Source organism: Apodemus sylvaticus, chromosome X (assembly GCF_947179515.1).
Source record: "Apodemus sylvaticus chromosome X, mApoSyl1.1, whole genome shotgun sequence".
Lineage (NCBI taxonomy): Eukaryota > Metazoa > Chordata > Mammalia > Rodentia > Muridae > Apodemus > Apodemus sylvaticus.
In genome coordinates, this window is record NC_067495.1 from 18,650,221 (window position 1) to 18,670,584 (window position 20,364).

At 39.5% G+C, this 20,364-nt stretch overlaps 1 pseudogene; it reads left to right on the forward strand.

Moving 5' to 3' along the window:
• The first annotated feature begins 14,104 nt into the window (after positions 1-14,104).
• On the forward strand, positions 14,105-14,999 carry LOC127675636 (cyclin-dependent kinase 4-like; annotated as a pseudogene).
• The last annotated feature ends 5,365 nt before the right edge of the window (positions 15,000-20,364 follow it).

Genomic DNA, 20,364 nt, shown 5'->3' on the forward strand with positions numbered 1-20,364 from the left:
CTTTAAATCCAGTAAAGGAAGGAATTCATAGAAAATATAGATGGCTTAGAATCACCTTCTGAACCACAGAAGGATTAATCCTTTGGAGCTCTAAAAGTAACCAGAATCACTGAGTGAGTGAATGGTTAGATATATGGACAAATATTGAATAGGAAGTACTTCAAGTTAAATGTTAGAGTATCTTCAGTTGCTGTTTCTGTGCATTGTGAGTCTATCTGACACACTCAGATGACAGTATTGTTAACTCTTAACATCCTTCTCACAACAGGAAGATTTATTTTGTAGCCATTTACTGTGAGAGGTAAAATTGCTGCTTTGACAGAAATGATTCCAGTTTGCCAAAAGATGTGTGTTTCTCCCTTCCACAAACCTCTGCTTCTCCCTAGCCCAGCCCAGGATGAAATAGGAGGCGTCCTTCCAACTTTGAATTTTGTTTTCATTGAGCGTTTGGGGTTTGGGAAGTTACAAGAAAGAACTATAAAGGATTATGTACCTATATTTCAGTGTACCTACCAAAACACACAATTTACAAGCCAGGTTTGTTACTGAGAAATGAACTTATTCTAATTGGTAGACAAATTGGGGGCCGTTGCTGTACCTACTTGAGGGTCTACTTCTGATTCTCACTGGCTGCTCTTGGACAAAGTCATCTTGGAATACCCAGAAATGACTGCTTTACCTTATAGGACACTGCAAAAACAAAAACAGAACCCTAAACCGGTTTTGTGCAGCCACTGATTGCTAAGGTCTTGCAGTTCTTCTGCCTTTGTGTCTTTGGGTCAGCCTGTAACTCCTACCTTTTTAAGTGACTGATCCTGACAGACTTCTATTCATTTTAATTATTTTCACTGTACATAGGTAGGACTTTAGGCATATTGAAGCCCCCAAAATGGCACATTCTTTGGCTAGGAACATTTGATTTTTGTCTCCATCTGGATTTTCTGACATTGTTGGCCAAATTACCCTAATACTTTCATTACTGAGAGAGAAAACAGACAAGTATTGGGGGGGAGGAGATGCAAAAAAAATGCTTATGTAGGATAGAAAGAATAAGAGTAGCCCTTTCGATATGATAATTCAGTCGTTTGAAACCTTAGAAGGCCCCTATGGGTATACAGTGTCACCCTTTGAGCCTCTAACCACCCCCACCCATTGAAATGACAGTACAAGTAGACCACAGTTTAAAGTAGTTAGTCTAATTCTACTAAAGGTTTAACCATTCTTCCTGTTCACTTTCAGATGCATATTTCCTAAATACTCTTAGGGTTTGGGGAGATAAGTTTTCACTCTTCCATTGTGTATCCCCTCAGTTTTCTCCTTCCCATCTCTCTGGCTTCTTTTTTAACGTTCTCTTTCGTATCGCTGTAGTCTGCTGGTACAGATAGCTCAGTGCGCCTATTGCCCTTTTATTGCTTATTATCTTCAATATTGTCTGAGGATATTTTGATGTTCAAAGAAAATGTCACTTTTTACAAAAATCATCTTTTCTAAGTTGAAAGCAAACAAAAACATCCCCTATGCTGGGGTGCCCATTTCAGCTTTTGACATCGTCCCTGTACTTTTATAGATGACTTTTTGTCCGTGTTGGTAGTAAATAATGGCTAGTGAATTTTCATGTAAATGAAGCAAGTTAAATATTTCCGATTTTGTTAATCTCTCATAACCCTGCCGGATCTGATGAATTCATTTTAATTACTTCCCAGAAGGGATTTTCCTCCTGCCTTTTATTTTATTCTATTTTTAGACTAACGTACTAGATTAAAAAAAAAAAACAAAAAACAAAAAAAAAAACAACAAAAAAAACTTTAACTGCAAAAAGTCAGTGGTTTTTAGTGCTCCCTGATAAATGATGTTATTGACAAAAGTAAGAAATTCTTTTGTTGTTGTTTTTTTTTTTTTTCTGTGCTCTTGACAGTGTGTTTAGTGGATGGATAATACGTATTTTCTCTTTGCCACTCCCAGATTCCAAGTTCCCTGCCTTTTGGCCCACCTCACCACAAAAGCTCCATAGTTTATTAATGTAAGTTTGAGTGGATGCTTCTTGGGGGAAACTGCAGGACTTAATGGAAATGTCTCAGAAAGGAATGAGAACGTCTCAGGAGTTCTGTGATGGAATTTGATCTGTTGTTCTGTTAATGCTGATGGAAAGAAACTTACAGCGCTTAATAAAAGTCTATTCTTTTAGTTTAAAAAATGCAAAATGATTTTGAGTGTGTGAAGTTTGATTTCTTCTCCCATCTCTGGTCCCTTTCTGCAAATGGAGAATTTTATTTTCTCAATATAGAAGCATTACACAGAGATTTGGGAGTCTGTAGAGTGTCAGGGCAAGAGCCCCTGTGTGTGAAGAGCATATTTGGCTTCCTAACTGACTTCTTTATTTGATGTCCCCAAAGTACCTTTGACTCAGCATTTTTTCAAACTAAACCCATCCTTACTTCTGAAGTCTATTTACTAACATCCCAAACTAGACTGTGGGATGTTAACCTAGACTCCTGACTCCCTTAGTTTTCAATTTTAATTTGTGACAAAATCTATTGGTCACACTCAGCTAGATCACTCATCATTCCTGTCCTCAGTCCTGTGACTTAGTCCAATGTCCATCACACATCATCTGCACAGTTGCAGCTGGTCCTCCTTCCTCCTAACCAGATCATTGTAAGCAATATTTTGTATCTAAGCAAATGTACCCTCTCTGCTTTAAAGGGTCTATATATTTTTTAAATTTGTAAAGGGTTGTATGGCAATAGAAAGTTGAGGACCATTGCTTTACTCTACCATGCTAGGAATATTCCAGATTAATATATCCTGGGACTGGAGAGGTGGCTCAATGGATAAGAGCACGCTTTGCTCTTGCAGAGGACCTGGGTTCTGTTCTCAGCAACCACATGTTGGTTCATAACCATCTGTGACTCCAGTACTAGGGGATCAGAAAACTTCTGACCTCCTAAGGCACCACAAAGCATCCATGTGGTGCACAGATATACAAGCAGGCAAAACACCGAATAAAATAAACCAAAAAAAAAAAAAAACAATAAAAACAAAAAATCGTTCTAACACGTGGCACAAAAACTTCCATGGCTCTTTCATTATCTGGCTGACCCTTGACTACTTTTCTAGCCCACTTTCCTTTCTTCCCTATTCCACACTGGTGATAATAAAGTTTATTCCCCATCAATTAAGTTGAAATACCTACCTGTTGAATCACAAGAATTTTCCTGGGAAGATACAACACATACATACCCCAGATAGGGAGTCCACAACAGACCATAGTATGGATATCACCAAAATCCAACTCAGTGAATCAAGAGTTTTCTTTGGGTTACTTACAGAAATATAAGTGACTGGTTACTTACAGGAACAGGAATGACTCAACGACAACTGTATCACCAAAGCTGACTTCAGCATCGGGGGACAGCTCACAAAAGCTGGAACCTGGAACTCACTGCACAGCCTGCAGGCAGCTCAGCAGGTTGGAGAGTGACCTTTCAAGGTAGCTCTTGTCTAAACCTCTTCCAGGCAGCCGGTGTGGTCTCAGTTTTCTTTGTAGCTTGTCTTATCTGAGAGTGACACTTGCTGTCTTTATTGTACTCAAAAGACCCATACATATAAAAAAAATTAATTATTTTTTGAGGATGGAGAGAGATGACTCAGCAGGTCACAGCACTTGCTGCTCTTTCAGAGGACCCAGGATTTGGTTGCCAGCACGCATCCACTTGCACATACCCAGATACACATACACACATAATTTAAAATGAATTCTTAAAACACCAATTAAGCTTTAGGGCATTCGATGGATGGGTCAGCAATCAAGAGTACTTACTGCTTTGCAAAGGACACAGGCTTGGTTCCCAGCACCTACATGGCACTGCTCATAATCATTAACTAAAGTTTCAGAGATTTAGTGCCACCTTCTGACCTCTGTGGGCACCAGACATGTGTGCAGGCAAACTACTTAATACATAAAAAAAAAATCATTTTTAAAATTGGGATTGGTGGAGAGGGGAGCTCTATGTCATCTCTTTGAACAATAGAGAGGTCTTAGAGCCTGAAGCCAAGACTCTAAGGCATCCTTATGACTACTGCTGAATGATAACAGGGTTGTTCTCCCCAGCCACTCTATACCCTGCATGTACAAATTATAAAAAGGATATAGCTGAACCTAAGGGCCTTCAGAGGCCTGCTAAGGCTTGTGAACACTATCTTTAAATGAAAATTATTGTTTCTAACATACTTTGTTTTGTGTAGGTTCTTTATAATAGCTATATAGCTATCTTTTCCTAGTCCTTCATTTTCGGATGTTAAGACTCAGAATTTCACAGTAAGAAATCTTTGGCATTTGGCTTTTAAAAGTTACTATTTATTTAGTACCTGTTATATACTAAGCATAGGGCTGGCCCCTTGAAAATTATCTCTAATCTTCACACAACCCTACAGAGTAAGTCCATTGCTACTTTATACATGAGCAAAAATGTTCAATTATACCCTACTTCAGACCCAGCTAATATGTAATAAAAGCAGGCTTGTAAATTTAACTCTGTTTTGACTTAATATTTCTGAATGAAGTTATAGTCTAATCATTACCATTATAAGGTAATATGAGCCAGGCAGTGGTGGCGCACACCTTTAATCCCAGCACTTGGGAGGCAGAGGCAGATGGATTTCTGAGTTTGAGGCCAGCCTGGTCTACAGAGTGAGTTCCAGGACAGCTAGAGCTACACAGAGAAACCCTGTCTTGAAAAAAAAAAAACAAAAAAATAAGGTAATATGAATTATCTGGCCAAAGGTACCTAGTGTATTTGACTAATATATGTCTGCTTATTTGGTATTCTTTCCTCTCCTTGGAATTAAGTCCAGATTGTTCCATTGGGCACCTGCTTCATTACATGTCAAAGGTACCTCCTAATGCATAAAAGAACACATGCTTGTAAGAAACCTAATAAAAATAAGCAATGTGGTAAAAATAATAAAAGAAGTGACTTAATCATCAGTCTGAGCCACCAACCAGACAGTATACACCAGCTGGTCTGAGGCCCCTGACACATATACAGCAGAGGACTGCCTGGTCTGGCCTCAGTAAGAGAAGATTCATCTAACCCTCAAGAGACTTGAGGCCCCAGGGAGTGGGAAAGACTGGTGGGGTGGGGTGGGGACATCATCTTGGAAACAGAGGGGGAGGAGGAATGGGATGAAAAATTGTCATAGGATGAATCGGGAGTGGGAATAACAACTGGACTGTAAAAAAAGATTTAATAATAATAATAACAACAACAACAACAACAACTGGACTGTAAAAAAGATTTAATAATAGTAGTAGTAGTAGAAAAAGATAAAATAAGGCTAAAAAAGAATACACTAATGACCCCTTCTTCCCCAGCTGAGTGGTAAAAGATCTTCATGTGCTCAGGGTTTCCAATCCTATTTTAACCAATACATTCTAATAGTGCCTGACATATAATAAATGTAGTGCCTCAATAAATGTAGCTGGTGGTATGGTTTTGATGAAAGACTCTGTATTCCCAGAATCCTTCTGTTCCAATAGTCAAGCATCAGTCCTCTCTGTTTGAATGTACTTAAACAGTGCCCGGAAGTGACCAGTGTATTTTAGTCATCAAGCCCAAGGTTTCCAGACAGGCCTCATTTAATTTAATCACAATCCATTTCCTCAAACGCTAGCTTCCTTGATGGCTCACCTTCTCTTTCTAGTTGGTTCAGTTGGTTGTTAATTTTTTTGTTTTATTTTTTTTTGTGTGTGAGTGTGTGTGTGTGTGTGTGTTCTGTTTTGTTTTTGAGGCAGGGTCTTATTCTATAGGACAATGTAGCCTGGAATTTATGATAGATAAAGCTAGCCTCAAATTTGTACTCATCAGTGTGCCTTGGCCTCCAAGTGCTGGGATTACAGATATGTACCAGCATGGCTGGCTTTGAACTTTATTTTTATTCCTTCATTTTCTTTTTAGTGTTGGTTGTTGGTTTGTTTGGCTGAATAATTGTTTTGAGACTGAGTCTTATATCTATGCAGGCTGGCTAGAGGCACATGCGTGGTCTTACTACCTTCTTCTCCTTAGTGCTGAGACTACAGACTTAGGCTTACTTCTTGTTTGCTTTTAAAATAGTATTGAGACACATGTAATTATATCGTAATAAGGTTTTATTTCACTTTATTCTCAAGTTTAAGTGTGATTTTTATGTCACCTTTTGAAATGTTCTTTTAAAACTCAACCTCCTTTCTCTAACACTCAGATGTGTTCTTCCATGTAGCTATAGCTAGTTTTCATTTCTCTATAGTATGTGACTATGTCATAATTTACCCATTGTTTTGTCCAGTAAAATATGTGGTATTTTCATGAACATTATAAATCTTTTTAAACATGTCTCCCACAAAAAAATAGCATGTAAATATAAACCTTTATAAAGTAATAATAATTTTGTTTCAAAAGGGTTTTTTACAGATAGTTTTCAGAATAGTATAAATGAGTGGATTTGAAAACACTCTCAATATATTAAGATGCAGGTGACAAACTGGTATTTAGGCCCAAAGTAAAACTCATTTTGGTTTTAGGAACAAACAGACTAAAACATTTCAGCCTTAATTAAAAAGTGTTTATAAACTTTTCTAAGAAGATGCCTAGACTTTTTCATTTTGAGGCAGATGCTTACGTTCTATGTGTTTCTGTTTTCACCCCCAACCTATTCTCATTCCTTCTAATAACACAACCTTCATTTCCCAAAAAGATACCCCTAATCTCATTTCACAAATGTCCTTACGTGTCCTGTTCTCCTCAGGCAACTAACTTGAGTATTTTAGTGTTGTTTCCATGGATTTCATTTGTTTGTTTTGTTATTTATACCTTAGAGACTCCCTTTGATATATGTAAATATTGTATAGTATATTAGTTATATAGATACACATAATGATCATATCTCTGTTATGTACATCTTTTGAAGTTCCTCCCATTAAGAGGTACCATCTAGGGCACCACCATCAGGTGGCACATGCCTTTAGTCCCAGCGCTCAGGAGGCAGAGGCAGGCAGATCTCTAAGTTCAAGGCCAGCCTGATCTACAGAGTGAGTTCCAGGACAAACAAGGCTACACAGAGACACCCCGTCTTGAAAGACACCCCTCCAAAAAAGTTAACATCTGATGGGCCAGAGAAATGGCTCAGTGGTTAAGAGCACTTTCTGTTTTATCCAGAGGATCTGAGTTCAATTCCCAGTCACTAACATGATGACTCACAACCATCTTTAACTCCTGCTCCAAGGGATCTGACACCCTCTTCTGGCTTCTGCAGATACCAGGCATACATGTTGTACACACATATACTTGAGGTAAAACACGTTTACTTACTTTTTTTTCCTTTTGAGTATTTTTTTTATTTTTTTATTTACATTTCAAATGATTTCCCCTTTTCAGGCCCTCCACTCCCCGAAAGTCACATAAGCCCCCTTCCCTCCCCCTGGTCTCCCATCCACCCTTCCCACTTCCCTGTTCTGGTTTTGCCCTATACTGCTACATTGAGTCTTTCCAGAACCAGGGACCACTCCTTTCTTCTTGTATCTCATTTGATGTGTGGATTATGTTTTGGGTATTCCAGTTTTCTAGGTTAATATCCACTTATTAGTGAGTGCATACCATGATTGATCTTTTGAGTCTGGGTTACCTCACTGAGTATGATGTTCTCTAGCTCCATCCATTTGCCTAAGAATTTCATGAATTCATTGTTTCTAATGTCTGATTAGTACTCCATTGTGTAGATATACCACATTTTTTGCATCCACTCTTCTGTTGAGGGATACCTGGGTTCTTTCCAGCTTCTGGCAATTATAAATAGGGCTGCTATGAACATAGTAGAACATGTATCCTTATTACATGGTGGGGAATCCTCTGGGTATATGCCCAGGAGTGGTATAGCAGGATCTTCTGGAAGTGAGGTGCCCAGTTTTCTGAGGAACTGCCAGACTGGTTTCCAGAGTGGTTATACCAGTTTGCAACCTCACCAGCAGTGGAGGAGTGTTCCTCTTTCTCCACATCCTCGCCAACATCTGCTGTCTCCTGAATTTTTAATCTTAGCCATTCTGACTGGTGTAAGATGAAATCTTAGGGTTGTTTTGATTTGCATTTCCCTAATGACTAATGAAGTTGAGCATTTTTTAAGATGCTTCTCCGCCATACAAAGTTCTTCGGGTGAGAATTCTTTGTTTAACTCTGTACCCCATTTTTAATAGGGTTGTTTGGTTTTCTGAGGTCTAACTTCTTGAGTTCTTTGACGTTTACTTACTTATAAAAATTATTTAAACATTTCAGCCAGGGATGCTGATGCACACTTTGTAATCCAAGCTTTCAGGTGGCAGGGGCAAGGGGCTCATGAGTTTAAGGACAGCCTGGACTATATAGGAAATTCTAGGCTAGCTTGAGCAACAAAGAAAGACTGTAGCTCAAATCAATAGATGGTTAGATTGGTAGGTAGATAAGTAATGTCTAATTCTATCATCTGTTTTGCTCTTATCAATAGACTATAGCAGAAGTCCAATTCTGGGCCTCAACATTCCTTATATATTTTAATCACTCTCTTAGACCCTGAAACCATCACATATTTTTTTCTAGACTATGAAAAGCCCAACTTATCCTCTAGTTGACCCACCAAAAGGCCACCCTTACACAAATAAGCATAGTCACCACCAGCTAGCCCAGATCAGTAGAGATATGGAACAGCTCATAAGCAATGGTAAGTGGTTGTGCTTTAAGCCACTAGGGGTGGTTTGTTACACAGCAATTGATAACTCACCTACCAAGCAGTACAATGAAAATTATATATTTCTATAGAATCTGTTCTTTAGTTGGAAGACCTTCAGAATGTCTAGTCTTTTGTACTGTCTCCATGACTTTTTCATCTCCTTACTTAACATACAAACCTTTACATTTAGCATTTGTCAATACAAGGTTTCTGTTCTTAGCAAGCATATAAATTCTCTTGGGTCATTTAAAACTCATCCAATTTCCTTGCCTTACCTGTTGTTACCTTTATGTGGAGGACTCCAGATCCCCCTCTAACTGAACTTCACTGAGCTTTAGATAGTGTTCAGATTCTGGTGGACAAATTTACCTACTAGTCTCCTAGGGGAAAAAAAGGAACAATCAAATTTAGAATGGGAAGTTTTACTCTGACTCCTCCATCAGTTCCCATACCTTCTCCCCTTGTAGCTCAATTCTTCTCTGTGACTGGTGTTATTAGCACCTTCATAGTCACTGAGGGTAAAAGCCAGTTATTCTAGACTCCCCCCATCCTGCATGTCCAACCATACTACTTCTGTATGTCTCCCATCTTTCTGCCTTTCTTTACTCCAGTGACCTCCTCCTGTCCTCCTCTTCTTTCCCCTTTCATTTTTTTCTTTTTTATATGAAGCAGAGTCTCACCATGTTTCCCAGAGAGTCTCAAACTAATGAACTTGAGTGATCCTCCCCTCTCAGCTGCCTATGAAGCTGAGAGTACAGGACCATGGCCCACTGTAATTCTGTAGTCAGTGACTCAGGATTATTAGCAACACCTCAGAATCTGCAGACTATTGGACCATTGCTCAGATGTACTCCATCAGAATCTGTGTTTTAGCAGCACACCTGAGTGATTAATAAGCACATTAAATAAGCAGTACAGTAGTTGAATATTAATCTGCAAAGTTGTAAATCCTTACCAATTTACAGCATACACTCCATGACAGTGGCACTTAACTCTGTACATTAGAAAACCTCATAAGCCTTTACTGTACCATCTTCTCATGTTTATAGCATTTATTAATCATGTTTTTCAATATAGAAAATGTTTTAGAACAGAAAGAAATTTAAATAGGCTTATGCCTTGCTTAAGTACCCCTGAACTATACTTTCTTTAAACACAAATGAGTAAAAGAAATTGCCCAAGGTGAAACAATTCAAACAGAATAGAAGTGTACAAAGACTGAAAAACTTATAGCACCATATATATACTGACCCCTCTCCATATATAGGGCCATTCTATCTATCTATCTATCTATCTATCTATCTATCTATCTATCTATTATCAATCTATTATCTATCTACCTATTATCAATCTATTATCTATCTACCTATTATCAATCTATCTATTATCTATCTATTATCCATCCATCCATCCATCTATCTATTTATTTATAATCAAAATATAAATACTTAATTTTCCCTCAGACCCTTCTCATGTCCCACTGCCCTGCTCCCTCTCAAACCCATGGCCTCTTTTTACTTTAATTATAATATGACTCTGTTTAGTGTTGCTTGTATATATGTTTCTAGGTTTTACCACCTGGTATTGGATAACAAGCTAGGGAAACCACCCCTGGAAAAGATTAATTCTCTCTTTCTTATCACCTATTGGTTGTCCATAGCTCTTCATTCAGGGCTGGGGTCCCCTGAAATTCCCCTATGCACCTTGGCATATCAACTCACGTTATAATTGATCAAATCTCATTAAGGTAGTCATACTGATGAGATTTCATGGGAGTAGTTTCACTATCATATCTTTAAAATCATATCTCAGAGCAGACTTCCTGGTCTTGTGCTTGCAATCTTTCTGTCCCATCTCTACAGTGTTCTCTGAGTCTTAAGGGTAAGGCTTTTGTTGTGGATGTATCAGTTGGGGATTGGCTCCCAGTCAGTGGTTCGCAGTATTTTCTACAGTTGTGGCCGGGCGGTGGTGTCACACGCCTGTAATCCCAGCACTCTGGGAAGCAGAGGCAGGTGGATTTCTGAGTTCGAGGCCAGCCTAGTCTACAGAGTGAGCTCCAGGACAGCCAGGGCTACACAGAGAAACCCTGTCTCAAGAAAACCAAAATCCAAAAAAAAAAAAAAAAAAAAAAAAAAAAACCAGAAAAGAAAAAAAAATAGTTATGGCTTTCTGTAACAGTCTCTTTCTGCTGTAAAGAGAAGCTTCTATGCCAGTATGGTAGCCTACAACTTTAACATCAATATTCTTGAGGTAGAGGTAGGTAGGACCCTGTGAATTTGAGGCAAGCCTGATCCACATAATGAGATCCTATCTCAAACAAAACAAAACAAAAATAAGTCTCTTTGGTGAGTGGTAAAATGTATTGCTTTAAAACACAAACTGAGCCGGGCGGTGGTGGCGCACGCCTGTAATCCCAGCACTTGGGAGGCAGAGGCAGGTGGATTTCTGAATTCGAGGCCAGCCTGATCTACAGAGTGAGTTCCAGAACAGCCAGGGCTATACAGAGAAACCCTGTCTCAAAAAAAAAAAATCCAAAAAAAACTGTAGGGGGCTGGAGAAATGGCTCAGCAGGTAAGAGCATTGCTCTTCCAGAGGTCCTGAGTTCAGTCTTAGCAACCACATAGTGGCTCACAACCATCTATAATAGGATCTGGCGTGTCTGAAGACAGCTACAGTGTACTCATATATATAAATAAATACAATCTTTTAAAAACATAATAAATCTTAGGGGGGAAGAAAGGTTCATACCAAGATCCATGGCCTAACTAGCCAGGGCTAGTTAGCTGAGTTCACAGTCCCAGGCATGCCTCCCTCCAGATGAATAGTGTCCAAAGTGCTGTCCAAGTCCTGGATCCAAAGTGCATGTCTCCAGCAGTAGGCATTTACCTTCAACTTCTGGGAGGCAACTAAATGCAACAGCAATAGCTTATATTGTTTGGTGAGTTTCTTGGACAAACTTGACCAACAACTACAGAAGGTGTTCATGCCTGGTACTGGAGTTTTGGTTATTCTGTACCTCTTAAAATACGCATTATTATCCCAAGTGATTTTATTTTTTATATTTAGTTGAATGTAAAATAGTATGACTCCCCTATTTCAAACAGTTTTAGTGTTGTGCATCCTTCCTCCTGCCCTCTTCTGCATTCTCCTCCCTCCCAAATCTCAATTACAGCCCCTTGTTCTCCCCATATACACACCTTCATACAACCTGCATCCTGCTAGTCTCCTCTCTAGAGCGCCTTCTACCCACAGGTTTTCTTTTCACTTTCCTTACTCCACATGATATTTTCTTTTTTTTTTTTTATTTGAGAGAGGGTTGGCTTTTCAAGATAGGATTTCTCTGTGTAGACCAGGCTAGTCTTGAACTGAAACTCAGAGATCCACCTGCCTCTGCCTCCTTAGAACTAGCAACAAAGGCATGTGGCTCCACCACCCAGTCATTTTTTGAGATTTTTAAATATAATTATGCCATTTCTTTAACATTTCCTCTAAACTTTCCCATGTACCCCCTCATTGCTCTTTCTAATTCATAACCTCTTTTTACATTAACTATTGTTTTATATATATATATATATATATATACTTAAATATATAAATATACTCTGTTCAGTCTATATAATGTTATATAGACTGAACAGAGTTCAGTTATATAGTATACATATATAATATATGTATAATATATTCAGGACTGATGGTTTGGTACTGAAAAATCATAACTATTTGTCTCCAAGAAAGATGATTTCCTCCACTTTCAGCATTCCTTAGTTGCCTGTAGTTGTTTGTGTAAGATTGTGAGGCCTTGTGGCTTTCCTCTGTCCACTTCTGATTGTCTATGTTGTCCTTGTTCAGCTCATATTTAAGACGCCATGTTAGTGATATTTTCCGAGTATAGCTTCTGCCTTGATTAGGAGACACAATTTCACAACAAAACCTCTTTGACCCTCTGGCAGATGCATTCTTAATCATCGTTCCACTCTAGAAAATACTTAGGCATGTGTCTGCATACATTTATCTGTTTAAAAATAAACTTTAATCATCATGTTTTATTTTCAGTGCTGGGGATAGAACCAAGGTTTTGTACATATTAAGAAATGCTACACTACTACCTTTGACTTTTTTTTTAATTGTGAGTCAGGATCTCACAATATATCTCCAGGTGGCCTGGAATTTGGTATGTATCCCAAGCGGGTCTTCAACTCACTGTCCTGTGCCTCAGCCTTCTAAATGATAGGATTATAGTAATCCACTCCATGCCCATCTTCATCATTATATCTTAATACTTAATATGTCTTAGATGCACTTCTCTAGCAAAATGTTTTAGCCTATTTTCTAATGTGATAACAAATTATCTGAGAATTGATGATTTATAAATAATAAGAGGCTTAGGGGTCAAGATTTAGCTGCATGATGGAACCCTGATTTCTATCTTTAATTCTAAAAAGAGTAGTTTATTTTGGCTTATAGTCTGGAAATTAAGTAGTAGTCTAAGGCATGGCACCAGCAATGGCTTTACACTGGTTCAAGTCATGGCAGAAAGAAAAATGGCAAAACTTGAGAGATTGCTGGTGTGGTGGTACATGCTTTTAATCCCAGCACAAACAGGTAGATGTCTGTGAGTTCAAGGCTAGCCTGGTCTACATAGTGAGTTCCAGGATGGCCAAGGCTGTTACACAAAGATACCCTGTCTCAAAAAAAAAAAAAAACCAAATAGGCAATCAAACAAAACAAAAACAAAACACCATAAGGGATGTTCTCACTTTAAAGCAATCTATTTTTTCAGTAATCAGGTTCTTCAAGAAAGTTCACATAGAATATAAGGATGATCTGCCTGTGACATCTGTCACCCCAATGATCACCAGGGTTGATTTAGCTCATCTAGCTGGCTAGGCAGGTATCCCCTTCTGTGATGGTTTCTGTATGATCAGTCCAGGGACTGGCACTATTAGAAGTGTGGCCCTGTTGGAGTAGGCATGTCACTGTGGGTGTGGGCTTTAAGACCCTCATCCTAGCTGCCTGGAAGTCAGTTTTCTGCTAGCAGCCTTCAGATGAAGATGGAGATCTCTCAGCTCCTCCTGCACCATGCCTGCCTGGATGCTGCCATGTTCCCACTTGATGATAATGGACTGAACCTCTGAACCTGTAAGCCAGCCCCAATTAAATGTTGTCCTTTATAAGACTTGCCTTGGGACATGGTGAGGATGGGGGTGAAGGAGCCTTTCTAGCTCGTGGCCTCTGTCTATGGTCTGTCCCAAAACATCCAGCTGCCCAAGATCAATCCCTGGTGTATGGCACCACAGGAACCTACTCCCAAACACAGGTAAATAGCCACCTCCTCAGCTCTTGGCCAGGCATAAGATCCCCTGCTGCGAGAATGGCTACCACTTGATATGAATCTGTGGCTGAAATTGGTGTTGGTGCCTATGGGACAGTGTAAAAAACCTGAGATCCCCACAGTGGTCACTTTGTGGCCCTCAAGAGTATGAGAGTTCCTAAAGGAGGAGCATCTGGAGGGAGCCTTTTAGTCAGCACAGTTCATGAGGTGGCCTTGTTAAGGAGGCTGGGAGCCTTTGAACATCCTAATCTTGTACATTGATGGATGTCTGTGCTACTTCCCGAACTGATCAGGACATCAAGATCACCGTAGTGTTTGAGCATATAGACCAGGACCTAAGGATATACCTGGACAAAATACCACTGCCAGGCTTGCCAGTTGAGACCATTAAGGATCTGATGCATCAGTTTCTAAGCAGCCTAGATTTTCTTCATGCAAACTGCATTGTTCACCAGGACCTGAAGCCAGAGAACATTCTAGTGACAAGTATTGGGATGATCAAGATGCCTGACTTTGGCCTAGCCAGAATCTACAGCTCCCAGATGGCCCTCACGCCTGTGGTTGTTACACTCTGGTACCGGTGCAGAAGTCTACCTAAACAACACCTGTGGACACGTGGAGCATTTGGCCATATCTTCACGGAGATGCTTCATTGGATACCTTGCTTCTGTGGAAACTCTGAAGCTGACCAGTTGGGAAAAAGCTTTGATTTCATTAGATTGCCTCCAGAAGACGACTGGCCTCAAGAGATATCTCTACCTCCAGGAGCCTTTGCCCCCCAGAGGGCCTCCGCCAGTGCAGTCAGTGGTGCCAGAGATGGACAAATCAGGAACACAGCTGCTGCTGGAAATGCTGACCTTTAACCCAGGGAATCTCTGCCTTCAAAGCCCTGCAGCACTCTAACCTGCCCAAGGAGGAAAGTGACCCAGACTGAGGAGAGGGGCCACATTTCCCAGTTTTGGTGGAGAGAACCTCACTGAAGTGGCAGCTTCTGCCTTCCCCTGAGGCTGTGGACACTCCTCCAGATTTCTTACAGAGAATATTTTAAGCCTTAAATGACAACCTCTCCTTACAAGGTTTACCCCCCTTACCCTCCCATTCCTCTACACTAAAGGGTAGGCATATCTATCTTCTTCCTTCCCTGATTTATATTGGGATCTTTTTTATACAGGAAAACAAAACAAGACAAAGAAAAAGAGTTGCCTTGGTCATGGTGTCTGTTCACAGCAGTAAAAACCTAAGACACATCCTCATTACCCAAGTATCTCTTACAAGGTCCTATCTCTCAACACTGCCCCATAGAGAAATGAAAGTTCTCAAGCACAAAGTTTTCAGGGCCACGCACAAACCACACACAGCAGTGCAAATGTAAACTATTTCTTCATTTTTAGCACTACAAATAATTAGGAAGAAAAACATGGGGAATGGTTGCTGAAGAAGGACTACCAAAACTGATACTATGCACTGAGGGCACAAATGCATGCTACTATAATACTGTATTTAAATATTTAAACTTAAACCTCAAAGGAGTATCTCACAGTGCCTCACCAGCAGTTCGTGAAAGTGTATTTCCCTATACTATCACTAGCCATACATATAATCAGATTTTAAAATGTTTCCCAATCTGATACACAAACATTTTATTGTTTGGAGTTATATTCCATTAACCATGAATAGATTTGAATATCAAGTCTCTGGTGATATGCATTTATTTTTCTCTAAAGTAATTCTTTGATTTACTATTGGGTTTTGAACTTTTCTTCTCTAATACATTTATTTTATGTGTATGGGTGTTTTGTCTGCATATATACTGGTGCACCAAATGACTGGTACCCACAGAGGCCAGGAGAGGGCATCGGAGCCTCTGAAACTAGAGTTAACTGTGAGCTGCCATGTGGGTACTTGAAATTGAATCCAGATCCTCTGGAAGAGCAGCCAGTGTTTTAACTAGTGAGCCATCTCTCAACCCCCAAGCACATTTTTCCATACCAATTTATAAATTGAAAGCCCTTGTCATATATGTAGTCAATGCATGTTCCCAGTTTTGTTGCCCGTTTTGAATTTGCTTTATGATATTTTTGCCTCATAGAGCATTTAATTTTTGTGAAGTCAAATTCATCAATAATTTTCTTTATGGAATCTGAATATGGGGTTCTGCTATAAAATATAAAGAACCTTTCTATTTCCTAGAGTACAAAGAACTATCTTATTTTTTTCAAGAATTATTGAATTTTGGGTTTTTCCCTGTTAGCAATTCTGAACCACCTAGAATCATACTTTGGAGTACGGAGTGAGCTAAAGATACTTTCTCCTTACTACCAAACAGTTATCTAAGTGCTATTGGCAGTATAGACCCCCCCTTCTCCTCACCCACTTTGGTTGTTATCTTTATCATAAATTAAATTGCCCATGTATTTTGGTTTTCTTATGGAACCTCTTTATTCCATTGATCTAATTATTTTCTTATACTAAATTACTTTACTAATTTTAACTGTAGTATTTTTAATATTTATTTATTTATTTATTTATTTATTTAATGTGAGTACACTGTAGCTGTCTTCAAACACACCAGAAGAAGGCATCAGATCCCATTACAGATGGTTGTGAGCCACCAGGTGGTTCCTGGGAATTGAAATCAGGACCTCTGGAAGAGCAGTCAGTGCTCTTAACCACTGAACCACCTCTCCAGCCCCCCACTAACTGTAGTATTTTTAATATATGACAGAACTAGTTTTCTTTTTTCTTTTTTTTTCAGGTGTGTGTGTGTGTGTGTGTGTGTGTGTATGTGTGGAGAACAACTTGCCAGACTGACTCAGGTCATCAGATTTGGTAAAAAGGGCCTTTATTTACTGCACCATCTTACCTGCCCATGACAGAATGAGTTTTCTAACACTCATTTTCCAGAAATGTTCTAGTTTACTCCCATGTGTACTTTTCCAGGTGTGTATTAGTATGATTTATCAAGTCAGTATTTTTTTAATAATTTTTGTAGCTAAGGATAGACACCCCCCCAGGCCTTGTGTGAGCTAAGCAAACATCCTACCACTGAGACATACTTCCAGACCCAGTGAAGCTTCTGAAAATTAAAAACTTGGGACTCTCTTCTAGACATGATTTAAATACAAAATTTAATATATTATGCTCTCATGCTTGCAATATTAACATTCAGGAGAGTCAGATAAATCAATATGAGCTAAAGGTCAGCCTGGGTTTCTAACCTGGGGTTCCACAAGATGGTCTAGTTAGCCCAGGGCATACTGAGATACAGTGTAAAACCCTATCTCAGAAAAACATAATGCTCTCCACTGTTTTAAATAACATTCCTTCAAATTTCATGAGACTTGTGTCATTATTGGAAAGTGTCTTTGCAGATATTACCACATCAAAATAAGGTCATAGTATGTCAGGATAGGTCCAATCCAATGACTGGACAAGAATAAATTAAAGCTAGGCACTGTTGCACATGCCTGAATTCCCATGACTCATGAGGGTGAGGCAAGGCGAGCTTAGACCACATCTCAAAAACAAACGATGGCAAAACGGAACAGAAAGCAATTCAGACACATGAAGAGAGTACACTACAGAAGAAGTCTTAAGTCTACAAAGGCAAGAAATGTCTTGCTCCGGTAGAGCTCATTTACTAGAGTTATTTCTTAGCATACATGAAGCCCTGGGTTTCATCCTTAGCACACATATACTGGGTGTGGTGGTGCACGCCTATACTCCCAACACTCAGGAAGTGGAATTAGGAGAATTAGAAGTTGTAGGTCATCCTTGCCTACACAGGGAGTTTGAGGCCAGAATCAGCTACATGAGACTCTGCCTTAACACAACAAGTCAAGAATGGCAACCACCAAAATAAGAGACAAGAAAGCAGACCTGTCAACAATTTGATTCTAGGCTTCTTGGCTGAAGAATTGTGAGACAATACATTTCAGTTACATTAAACCCCCTAGTTTATAATATTTTTAATAATTTATTTATTTATTACCTTTTTATGTACACTAGCATTTTGCCTGAATGTATGTCTGTGTGAGTGTTGAGCCCCTGGAAATAGAGTTGCAGAGAGATGTGAGTCTCCCTGTGGTTGCTGGGTCCTCAGGAAGAATGATCAATGCTCTTCACTGCTAACCTATCTCTCCAACCCCTAGTTTATAATATTTTGTTAAAGTACTCAGAGGAAGTTAATACATCCTCTACATACTCTATATCTGATTTTTTTAACCTCTGTGTGGTGTGTGAAGGTTATGCCCGTGTTACAATGTGTGCTTAGCATGCTTGAGACACTGAAGTGATGGCTCAGGAAAGAGAGAGAGAGAGAGAAAGAGAGAGAGAGAGAGAGAGAGAGAGAGAGAGAGAGAGAGAGAGAGAGAGAGAGAGAGAGAGAGAGAGAGACTTCTTCTAGAGGACCAGAGTTTGATTCTCAACATGCATGTCAGGTAGTTAACCATCACAGTAACTGCAACTCCAGAGGGCTCCAACCCCTCTGACCTCTGTTGGCACTTACAGTTATTGGGCACATACACAAAATTAAAAGTAAATCTTTATCCAGGCAGTGGTGGTGCACACTTTTAATCCCAGCACTTGGGAGGCAGAGGCAGGAGGATTTCTGAGTTCGAGGCCAACCTACCGAGTGAGTTCCAGGACAGCCAGGGCTACACAGAGAAACCCTATCTGGAAAAAAAATCTTTAAAAATTCTAAATGTGATTTTGGTATACAAATAATAATTTTAACACTCTGTCGTGACAATAAACAACCTGAGGAAGAAATGGTTTATTTTCATATTATAGCTTGGAGTCCATCATCTAGGGAAGTCAGGGCAGGAGCTGATGCAGAGGCCATGGAGGAGTGCTGCTAACTCACTTGTTCTCCATGACCTGCTCGGCTAGCTTTCTTAGGGCCACCAAGGACCACTACCCCTGGGATGGCATCACCTGTAGTGGGCTGGGCTCTCCTACATCAGTAATCACGGAAATGCACCACAGACTTACCCACAAGCCAATTTAGTAGGTGCCTTTTCTCAGTTGAGGTATCCTCTTCCAAAATAACTTTGGCTTGTGCCAAGTTGACATAAAACTAGCAGTACATCATCTTTTCTTTTCTTTCTTTATTTCTTTCTTTCTTTTTTTGAGATGTATTTATTTAGTGTGTGAGCATTCTATCTGCATGTACACCTGCACCCCAGAAGGGGGCATCAGATCCCACTACAGATGGTTGTGAGCCACCATGTGGTTACTGGAAATTGAACTCAAGACCTCTGGAAGTGCAGTCAGTGCTATTAACCACTGAGCCATCTCTCCAGATCCCTTCAATCCTTTCTTAAAAACTGTAGAAAACCATATTAACTGAAACAATTCTTTGGAGAAGGAAATGCTGATGCTAAGACAACTAGCTATTCTTTCAGACAAAAATAGTTACATCCCTGTACCATATTTGTATTAGACTTTCATTGCTATAACAAAATATTTGACATAAAAAACTTAAAAGAAAGATTCATCTTGGCTCATGATTCATAGGTTTCACTGCATGGTCAGTTGGTCACTTTTAGGTCTTTGATTGAAAATCATGTTGGAGAGCATTTAGTAAAATAAAGCTGCTTGTGTCATAATAGCCGGGAAGCAAGAGAGCCAGGAGCCAGGAATATGATACTTGATGAATGAGGTACACATTCAATGACTTACTTCCTATCTCCTATCCCTTTCCTATCTCCTAATATCCATGACCATCCAACAAAGCCTCCAGTTCTACATAATAAATCAGTGGAGTGATCCACGGATTTTGTTAATATCCTCATGAACTGGAAGCCCACCACTTGGCAAACAAGGCTTTAGGGAACATTTCACACTCAAACCATACTAATACTAAATTCCCTAAAGTAAACTCAGAGAGATTATCTTTGATGGAAATAAATCTGAGTAATGAACTATAGTACATCGTAGAGCAGTGTGAGGGTGCTAATTGTGGTGACCAGAACATGACTCTGAGAAAGCAGTATTTGAGTTAAGCTGTGAAGCTGGCAGCCATAAGAAGATCTAAGGGAAGAGAGTACCAGAAAGGAGAGAGAATAAAATGAGTTTAAGATTAAAATTGAAGATGTAAATAGAAAGTACTGTAACAGAATGCAAAAACAACAACAACAACAACAACAAACAAGATAATAGTTGTTACTTGAGAGGAGTAATATTTTAAAAACAACAAATGGTCTTCACCCATTGTCTCAGAGGCTAGTGTGCTGAGCAGCAGAGCTTTTTGGACTCTCCTGTCATCCCAGAAGCTAGCATGTCTGCACCATCACCTA